Below are 11,573 nucleotides of genomic sequence, written 5' to 3'. Positions count from 1 at the left end.
GAGCTCAAGTTTCTCTGAATATTTTTGCTTCCATCGCCCTTCCCAGTACTCGGTCAGCCTCCTTTGAACCTCTATTTCATCTCGGAGAACCGAAATTTCCTGATACGGATCAACCCAATGTGTCATCTTACGGAAGTGCTGGAACTCGGATGCTAGCCTGTCGGGCAAAACAATGGGTCATAATACATTCCTAAGTACAAGTGGCACTCTCGGTCCTTGTCCAGCTATTGTTTCCCTTTTCTTCTCTTGATTCTTGGCCTCGCTTAGTTCCACGGCCATGACCACGTCCACGACTACCTCTTCCTCACACATATATATATATTTTTTTTCCTCCCTTTTTTTTTCCCCTTTCCCCAAGGTAATTCAACGCATAAATACAGTAAAGTGACAAAAGTAATTATATTCTAGCACACCAATTACACCAATGACCTATACACATATAACACACCATGTATCAAGAAAACGGTTAATCAAATACACCAATACATGCCAAACTAGACAGATAATCCTATGCACAATACTCAAACCACTGTTATGTCATAGCGGTATCAAAGCAAATCAAGAGTAAAGGCGATATAGTCCCAGACCCAATTAAAATAAGCCCGTCCGATCCCTCACGTCACTTACTATGCAAACTAGATATCCAATAACCTCTTGTACTCATTCCAGTCAAACAAAGCCTATTCATGTTCCCAAAATGCAACTCTCACCTACGAACACCGCCTCAACTCTGGAGTACTCAGGCACAAGAATCCGAAATAAGACAATTCACCTCTCGAGCTGGCCAGTCCCAAGAGTAAATCATCAAAAACCAAAATTCCTACCAGACGTACCTATCTATGGTCCTCACATACCACAAGAAAATTTAAAGCCTATAACATTCACAATTCAGAGCTTAGGCTCAAACGAGCACTTAATCCCTCATACCTATCCACCACTTAGTCCAGGCTCACTCCGCGCAGAGACCACGCGAACCTGGCTCTGATACCAACTGCGACAGCCCCACCTCACCCTAAGGCGAACCAAAGGGTTCGGTGGACCGCCTGCCCAGCTCTCGCCAGGACTAACGGTTCAGATTAGAGCGATCGAAAACGTTCCGGACCGTACAACGCGCATAGACAAGTCAAAATCCCAGAATAAAACAAAACGAAATCGGAGTCGGCCATGAATAGGAACCGACATGGCAAAGCCCAACCAAACGTCAAGCAAATATTTACATCTCAAAAGTTAGCATATACAACCCAAAGGGCATACCAAAGTGATTCAAAAGTGGATACATGTACGGTTTGCCAAATCCAAAAGAGAAACGGACCCAAAAGTATATTTAGGGTTTAAATCAATGAGTTATACAAAAGATATGTCTAACTAGCTCAATTCGGCAACCATTTGTCAAATCCAGTCAAAAAGTATTTATTTTCCTGTAAGGAAAACAAAAAGGAACAGAAAGGGGTGAGCTTGCGCTCAATGAGGTACCAAACATATAGCAGAAAATCATGGCATTTCACATTTAACAAATCAGATACACATGCCAGATGTAAAGTAAAGTAACTAATGATTCAAATCAGAAGGATACAGGTGGCTCTCAGGAGACAAATTTCCAGCGCAATACTTGATCCAAACCGGTTGACTCTCCGTCAACGTATATAGAACCAACGCGTCCGTAGACCTCAATTCGCACCGAATTCCGTCCACCAAACACCCCTTTACCGGGCCCGCTCACCGTATTCGAACATAAATGGTAATACTCGAGTATACCCGGAATCAAGGGTCTCAATACCCAAAATCCCCGAATAGACTACCGTGGTTCGTTATCTAATCGTCCAGACCCTTGCCGGCCCGACTCGAATAACTTAGCCACAGGATTGAGCTCATAGGTCATAGAAATCCGAACAGATGCAGACACAGATAACAGATTCAAATTTTGCATAGTAAATTGGCATATGAACAGACAAGAGAACGAGTGTGATAAAGTACACCCTCGTCTCGAACAAATAAACAGATTGCAGAGCAGAAATCAAGTTAAACAGCAATGGAGGGGAGTGATACACTCACCGATTCAACTTCAAAAGTTTTTACTTCAGATTGGCCTTAATCGCCAAGAAACCCTAAAATAATCAAAATAAACCAACTGAAGGTTTCACATCCATAATCGAGTAAACAAAATGCACATGAGGCTCGACTACTAGTCGTATGCCTCGCCAAATAATTACAAATGCAAGGGTACAAAACATGATTTTTGGGAATAAAAAGATAACATGAAGACCTAGGTTCAACAACCCAAAAGCCCTTTCATTTCTACCAAAAGGCAAATCCAACTTAAAAGAACCAAACGGCCTAGAAAATCGGGCAGCACTTCCCCTAAATTTCTTACTTTTCCAGCCATTAAGGCTTCATTATTTCCTCAAATCAGTCCCAACATCTCACACAAAAGTCATCTCATTTCCCAAAAGCCGTTCACGAGGCTCAAAGTAGTACAAGTACAAAAGTTAGCTAGGAAATGACCGGAATGAAAGCAAGCCCTAAAACATGCAAGCAAGTACAAGGAGACTCGATAACGAGTCATAAACCAATGCCAAGTATGACCCTAATAGGGTTCCATAAACATATACAAACATTAAAGAAAACCAGAAATTTCGGACATGCAATTAACTTTGGCCCTGAAAAAAATAGGTTTTGACTTTACTTTGCGGTAATAGCACCAAATGCACCACGATTATCGGATGAGGGTGAAAGACCCACCATTTCGAAGCTAAAAGACAGGGCTACAACATCACAGAAGGTCACTCAACCTTGTTTTGAGTGCAAACAGGTCAAAAATGCAAGATACTTCATCAACAACGTAAAACAGATTCACCAAAATGCATTCTAGCGGAAACAGCATAATTCAGGCTCTACAAGTCCAAATCCAGAAATTCCAAAACCAGTTGAAATCTAAGAAACAGGGCCAAATTTCATCAGAAGGCCTCAACAACCAATTCGGAAGCAATTCCAGCCAAAACAACCAATTACAGTCGCAAATCCCAATTTCGGGTAAACCAGAACAGCAATAGTAATTTCGACTTTTCTCACTCTACACTACTCCGATTGACCTGAAATTTTGTAGGCACCTCTAAAATGTCATTCCCTACAACTTTCATGTTTTGAGGTAAGGCCAATTCGGCCTCTATCTAGGACCAAAAATTTCGGACAGAATGAAGAACCAAGAACCCTAATTTTCCAGATTTCTTCCAAAATAGAAATTAATTGCAATCTTCCACTTTTTCCACCTCCTAGAGTCATTAAACATCAGTTCCCATCATCAAGGATAGCCACAACATCACATTCATATTAAACCAGAAAATTCATCAATAAATTGAAAACTTCATCAATTCATCCAAAACCAAGAAGTAAACCACAAAATTCATCACTTTAACTACCACTAGGCACTAATTAAGCTTCATTAAGTGAAGGAGAAAGTTCAATCACCACTCACCTAGTAAACAAGAGAGGAAGAGTTGTTTGTCACCTTAGCTTCCGAAAACACTTCACCAAACCACTTACTAACACCTAAAGAAGAGATTTTATGGAGTAGAAACAAGTCTAAGTGATTGCTTTGGATGATTTGCACTAGATGGATGCCAAACTTTGAAGAGTTTTTCTTTCTTCCTTGCTCAAGGTGGCCAGCCACAATGGAGGTAAGAAATGGTGATTTTTGTGGTAATTTTTGAGATATTTAATCAATTGGTCAAATAAGTCAAAAAGGTGAATAGTTGTCATAAGTTACAACCACTCTTAAGGTGACACTTGTCACTTCCTTTAAAACATCTCTGTCCTTTAAGTCCCTCTCACATCAATCACATCTCAACCTCTACTTATCTCTTAACACCCGATAAATTTCAACCAGTATCCGAAACTTAACCTAATTGGCCGAATTTTTCCGAACTTCTCACACTAGTGGGTCCCACGTCCGGTATACGCTCTTAATTTCTCAAAATCTATTCGATACTAGAAAAATCATCTAAAAACTATATTTACTCATAAAAATTATCTAGAAAATGTTCCGGATACAGAAAGTGCAGAAAACAAGTCATGAAAAATGCGAAAACCTAGAAAATGCAATTTACGGGTTCTCACACTCTCTCCCCCTTAAAGAAATTTCGCCCTCGAAATTTTCTCTTCAAAATTTAAAGTAACCATTGGCCTGTACCTTCTCCGTCTTCAGAGTCAGAAGAAACGAGGTTCTTTATTCCAGTCCCTTCTCCACTTGACGGTCCAGGGTCGGTCTTGATTGGTTGTTGGGTTCCTTTCTTTTCACGCGCTTTAATCGTGCAATGAGCAATTCGATGCTCGGCGCTCCCACAGCGCAGACATCTCCTTCCCTTTTTCCAACAATCCACTTCAATATGATTGGATTTTCTACAATAACCACAAATTGTCATACCACCCGCTCCACGGCCCTTCTTAGCAATTGATCTACCTGCTTTACCCTTTTTCTTTGCATGAAAGATCTTCAGTTGTGGCCTTGCAATTCCCGTCCTTTGAGCTACCTCTGGAGTCCCTCTAGAAGTATTACCTTGTACCATTGCTACGGTCTCCTTGGAAATCTCTTCGTATTTCCTCTTTAACTCCATGTTTTGGTGTAAGAGCTCAAGTTTCTCTGAATATTTTTGCTTCCATCGCCCTTCCCAGTACTCGGTCAGCCTCCTTTGAACCTCTATTTCATCTCGGAGAACCGAAATTTCCTGATACGGATCAACCCAATGTGTCATCTTACGGAAGTGCTGGAACTCGGATGCTAGCCTGTCGGGCAAAACAATGGGTCATAATACATTCCTAAGTACAAGTGGCACTCTCGGTCCTTGTCCAGCTATTGTTTCCCTTTTCTTCTCTTGATTCTTGGCCTCGCTTAGTTCCACGGCCATGACCACGTCCACGACTACCTCTTCCTCACACATATATATATATTTTTTTTCCTCCCTTTTTTTTTTCCCCTTTCCCCAAGGTAATTCAACGCATAAATACAGTAAAGTGACAAAAGTAATTATATTCTAGCACACCAATTACACCAATGACCTATACACATATAACACACCATGTATCAAGAAAACGGTTAATCAAATACACCAATACATGCCAAATTAGGCAGATAATCCTATGCACAATACTCAAACCACTGTTATGTCATAGCGGTATCAAAGCAAATCAAGAGTAAAGGCGATATAGTCCCAGACCCAATTAAAATAAGCCCGTCTGATCCCTCACGTCACTTACTATGCAAACTAGATATCCAATAACCTCTTGTACTCATTCCAGTCAAACAAAGCCTATTCATGTTCCCAAAATGCAACTCTCACCTACGAACACCGCCTCAACTCTGGAGTACTCAGGCACAAGAATCCGAAATAAGACAATTCACCTCTCGAGCTGGCCAGTCCCAAGAGTAAATCATCAAAAACCAAAATTCCTACCAGACGTACCTATCTATGGTCCTCACATACCACAAGAAAATTTAAAGCCTATAACATTCACAATTCAGAGCTTAGGCTCAAACGAGCACTTAATCCCTCATACCTATCCACCACTTAGTCCAGGCTCACTCCGCGCAGAGACCACGCGAACCTGGCTCTGATACCAACTGCGACAGCCCCACCTCACCCTAAGGCGAACCAAAGGGTTCGGTGGACCGCCTGCCCAGCTCTCGCCAGGACTAACGGTTCAGATTAGAGCGATCGAAAACGTTCCGGACCGTACAACGCGCATAGACAAGTCAAAATCCCAGAATAAAACAAAACGAAATCGGAGTCGGCCATGAATAGGAACCGACATGGCAAAGCCCAACCAAACGTCAAGCAAATATTTACATCTCAAAAGTTAGCATATACAACCCAAAGGGCATACCAAAGTGATTCAAAAGTGGATACATGTACGGTTTGCCAAATCCAAAAGAGAAACGGACCCAAAAGTATATTTAGGGTTTAAATCAATGAGCTATACAAAAGATATGTCTAACTAGCTCAATTCGGCAACCATTTGTCAAATCCAGTCCAAAAGTATTTATTTTCCTGTAAGGAAAACAAAAAGGAACAGAAAGGGATGAGCTTGCGCTCAATGAGGTACCAAACATATAGCAGAAAATCATGGCATTTCACATTTAACAAATCAGATACACATGCCAGATGTAAAGTAAAGTAACTAATGATTCAAATCAGAAGGATACAGGTGGCTCTCAGGAGCCAAATTTCCAGCGCAATACTTGATCCAAACCGGTTGACTCTCCGTCAACGTATATAGAACCAACGCGTCCGTAGACCTCAATTCGCACCGAATTCCGTCCACCAAACACCCCTTTACCGGGCCCGCTCACCGTATTCGAACATAAATGGTAATACTCGAGTATACCCGGAATCAAGGGTCTCAATACCCAAAATCCCCGAACAGACTACCGTGGTTCGTTATCTAATCGTCCAGACCCTTGCCGGCCCGACTCGAATAACTTAGCCACAGGATTGAGCTCATAGGTCATAGAAATCCGAACAGATGCAGACACAGATAACAGATTCAAATTTTGCATAGTAAATTGGCATATGAACAGACAAGAGAACGAGTGTGATAAAGTACACCCTCGTCTCGAACAAATAAACAGATTGCAGAGCAGAAATCAAGTTAAACAGCAATGGAGGGGAGTGATACACTCACCGATTCAACTTCAAAAGTTTTTACTTCAGATTGACCTTAATCGCCAAGAAACCCTAAAATAATCAAAATAAACCAACTGAAGGTTTCACATCCATAATCGAGTAAACAAAATGCACATGAGGCTCGACTACTAGTCGTATGCCTCGCCAAATAATTACAAATGCAAGGGTACAAAACATGATTTTTGGGAATAAAAAGATAACATGAAGACCTAGGTTCAACAACCTAAAAGCCCTTTCATTTCTACCAAAAGGCAAATCCAACTTAAAAGAACCAAACGGCCTAGAAAATCGGGCAGCACTTCCCCTAAATTTCTTACTTTTCCAGCCATTAAGGCTTCATTATTTCCTCAAATCAGTCCCAACATCTCACACAAAAGTCATCTCATTTCCCAAAAGCCGTTCACGAGGCTCAAAGTAGTACAAGTACAAAAGTTAGCTAGGAAATGACCGGAATGAAAGCAAGCCCTAAAACATGCAAACAAGTACAAGGAGACTCGATAACGAGTCATAAACCAATGCCAAGTATGACCCTAATAGGGTTCCATAAACATATACAAACATTAAAGAAAACCAGAAATTTCGGACATGCAATTAACTTTGGCCCTGAAAAAAACAGGTTTTGACTTTACTTTGCGGTAATAGCACCAAATGCACCACGATTATCGGATGAGGGTGAAAGACCCACCATTTCGAAGCTAAAATACAGGGCTACAACATCACAGAAGGTCACTCAACCCAGTTTTGAGTGCAAACAGGTCAAAAATGCAAGATACTTCATCAACAACGTAAAACAGATTCACCAAAACGCATTCTAGCGGAAACATCATAACTCAGGCTCTACAAGTCCAAATCCAGAAATTCCAAAACCAGTTGAAAGCTAAGAAACAGGTCCAAATTTCATCAGAAGGCCTCAACAACCAATTCGGAAGAAATTCCAGCCAAAACAACCAATTACAGTCGCAAATCCCAATTTCGGGTAAACCAGAACAGCAATAGTAATTTCGAATTTTCTCACTCTACACTACTCCGATTGACCTGAAATTTTGTAGGCACCTCTAAAATGTCATTCCCTACAACTTTCATGTTTTGAGGTAAGGCCAATTCGGCCTCTATCTAGGACCAAAAATTTCGGACAGAATGAAGAACCAAGAACCCTAATTTTCCAGATTTCTTCCAAAACAGAAATTAATTGCAATCTTCCACTTTTTCCACCTCCTAGAGTCATTAAACATCAGTTCCCATCATCAAGGATAGCCACAACATCACATTCATATTAAACCAGAAAATTCATCAATAAATTGAAAACTTCATCAATTCATCCAAAACCAAGAAGTAAACCACAAAATTCATCACTTTAACTACCACTAGGCACTAATTAAGCTTCATTAAGTGAAGGAGAAAGTTCAATCACCACTCACCTAGTAAACAAGAGAGGAAGAGTTGTTTGTCACCTTAGCTTCCGAAAACACTTCACCAAACCACTTACTAACACCTAAAGAAGAGATTTTATGGAGTAGAAACAAGTCTAAGTGATTGCTTTGGATGATTTGCACTAGATGGATGCCAAACTTTGAAGAGTTTTTCTTTCTTCCTTGCTCAAGGTGGCCAGCCACAATGGAGGTAAGAAATGGTGATTTTTGTGGTAATTTTTGAGATATTTAATCAATTGGTCAAATAAGTCAAAAAGGTGAATAGTTGTCATAAGTTACAACCACTCTTAAGGTGACACTTGTCACTTCCTTTAAAACATCTCTGTCCTTTAAGTCCCTCTCACATCAATCACATCTCAACCTCTACTTATCTCTTAACACCCGATAAATTTCAACCAGTATCCGAAACTTAACCTAATTGGCCGAATTTTTCCGAACTTCTCACACTAGTGGGTCCCACGTCCGGTATACGCTCTTAATTTCTCAAAATCTATTCGATACTAGAAAAATCATCTAAAAACTATATTTACTCATAAAAATTATCTAGAAAATGTTCCGGATACAGAAAGTGCAGAAAACAAGTCATGAAAAATGCGAAAACCTAGAAAATGCAATTTACGGGTTCTCACACTCTCTCCCCCTTAAAGAAATTTCGCCCTCGAAATTTTCTCTTCAAAATTTAAAGTAACCATTGGCCTGTACCTTCTCCGTCTTCAGAGTCAGAAGAAACGAGGTTCTTTATTCCAGTCCCTTCTCCACTTGACGGTCCAGGGTCGGTCTTGATTGGTTGTTGGGTTCCTTTCTTTTCACGCGCTTTAATCGTGCAATGAGCAATTCGATGCTCGGCGCTCCCACAGCGCAGACATCTCCTTCCCTTTTTCCAACAATCCACTTCAATATGATTGGATTTTCTACAATAACCACAAATTGTCACACCACCCGCTCCACGGCCCTTCTTAGCAATTGATCTACCTGCTTTACCCTTTTTCTTTGCATGAAAGATCTTCAGTTGTGGCCTTGCAATTCCCGTCCTTTGAGCTTCCTCTGGAGTCCCCCTAGAAGTATTACCTTGTACCATTGCTACGGTCTCCTTGGAAATCTCTTCGTATTTCCTCTTTAACTCCATGTTTTGGTGTAAGAGCTCAAGTTTCTCTGAATATTTTTGCTTCCATCGCCCTTCCCAGTACTCGGTCAGCCTCCTTTGAACCTCTATTTCATCTCGGAGAACCGAAATTTCCTGATACGGATCAACCCAATGTGTCATCTTACGGAAGTGCTGGAACTCGGATGCTAGCCTGTCGGGCAAAACAATGGGTCATAATACATTCCTAAGTACAAGTGGCACTCTCGGTCCTTGTCCAGCTATTGTTTCCCTTTTCTTCTCTTGATTCTTGGCCTCGCTTAGTTCCACGGCCATGACCACGTCCACGACTACCTCTTCCTCACACATATATATATATTTTTTTTCCTCCCTTTTTTTTTCCCCTTTCCCCAAGGTAATTCAACGCATAAATACAGTAAAGTGACAAAAGTAATTATATTCTAGCACACCAATTACACCAATGACCTATACACATATAACACACCATGTATCAAGAAAACGGTTAATCAAATACACCAATACATGCCAAATTAGACAGATAATCCTATGCACAATACTCAAACCACTGTTATGTCATAGCGGTATCAAAGCAAATCAAGAGTAAAGGCGATATAGTCCCAGACCCAATTAAAATAAGCCCGTCCGATCCCTCACGTCACTTACTATGCAAACTAGATATCCAATAACCTCTTGTACTCATTCCAGTCAAACAAAGCCTATTCATGTTCCCAAAATGCAACTCTCACCTACGAACACCGCCTCAACTCTGGAGTACTCAGGCACAAGAATCCGAAATAAGACAATTCACCTCTCGAGCTGGCCAGTCCCAAGAGTAAATCATCAAAAACCAAAATTCCTACCAGACGTACCTATCTATGGTCCTCACATACCACAAGAAAATTTAAAGCCTATAACATTCACAATTCAGAGCTTAGGCTCAAACGAGCACTTAATCCCTCATACCTATCCACCACTTAGTCCAGGCTCACTCCGCGCAGAGACCACGCGAACCTGGCTCTGATACCAACTGCGACAGCCCCACCTCACCCTAAGGCGAACCAAAGGGTTCGGTGGACCGCCTGCCCAGCTCTCGCCAGGACTAACGGTTCAGATTAGAGCGATCGAAAACGTTCCGGACCGTACAACGCGCATAGACAAGTCAAAATCCCAGAATAAAACAAAACGAAATCGGAGTCGGCCATGAATAGGAACCGACATGGCAAAGCCCAACCAAACGTCAAGCAAATATTTACATCTCAAAAGTTAGCATATACAACCCAAAGGGCATACCAAAGTGATTCAAAAGTGGATACATGTACGGTTTGCCAAATCCAAAAGAGAAACGGACCCAAAAGTATATTTAGGGTTTAAATCAATGAGCTATACAAAAGATATGTCTAACTAGCTCAATTCGGCAACCATTTGTCAAATCCAGTCCAAAAGTATTTATTTTCCTGTAAGGAAAACAAAAAGGAACAGAAAGGGGTGAGCTTGCGCTCAATGAGGTACCAAACATATAGCAGAAAATCATGGCATTTCACATTTAACAAATCAGATACACATGCCAGATGTAAAGTAAAGTAACTAATGATTCAAATCAGAAGGATACAGGTGGCTCTCAGGAGCCAAATTTCCAGCGCAATACTTGATCCAAACCGGTTGACTCTCCGTCAACGTATATAGAACCAACGCGTCCGTAGACCTCAATTCGCACCGAATTCCGTCCACCAAACACCCCTTTACCGGGCCCGCTCACCGTATTCGAACATAAATGGTAATACTCGAGTATACCCGGAATCAAGGGTCTCAATACCCAAAATCCCCGAACAGACTACCGTGGTTCGTTATCTAATCGTCCAGACCCTTGCCGGCCCGACTCGAATAACTTAGCCACAGGATTGAGCTCATAGGTCATAGAAATCCGAACAGATGCAGACACAGATAACAGATTCAAATTTTGCATAGTAAATTGGCATATGAACAGACAAGAGAACGAGTGTGATAAAGTACACCCTCGTCTCGAACAAATAAACAGATTGCAGAGCAGAAATCAAGTTAAACAGCAATGGAGGGGAGTGATACACTCACCGATTCAACTTCAAAAGTTTTTACTTCAGATTGGCCTTAATCGCCAAGAAACCCTAAAATAATCAAAATAAACCAACTGAAGGTTTCACATCCATAATCGAGTAAACAAAATGCACATGAGGCTCGACTACTAGTCGTATGCCTCGCCAAATAATTACAAATGCAAGGGTACAAAACATGATTTTTGGGAATAAAAAGATAACATGAAGACCTAGGTTCAACAACCCAAAAGCCCTTTCATTTCTACCAAAAGGCAAATCCAACTTAAAAGAACCA

Source organism: Coffea arabica, chromosome 2e (genome assembly GCF_036785885.1).
Source record: "Coffea arabica cultivar ET-39 chromosome 2e, Coffea Arabica ET-39 HiFi, whole genome shotgun sequence".
NCBI lineage: Eukaryota > Viridiplantae > Streptophyta > Magnoliopsida > Gentianales > Rubiaceae > Coffea > Coffea arabica.
This window is presented reverse-complemented; position numbering follows the sequence as displayed.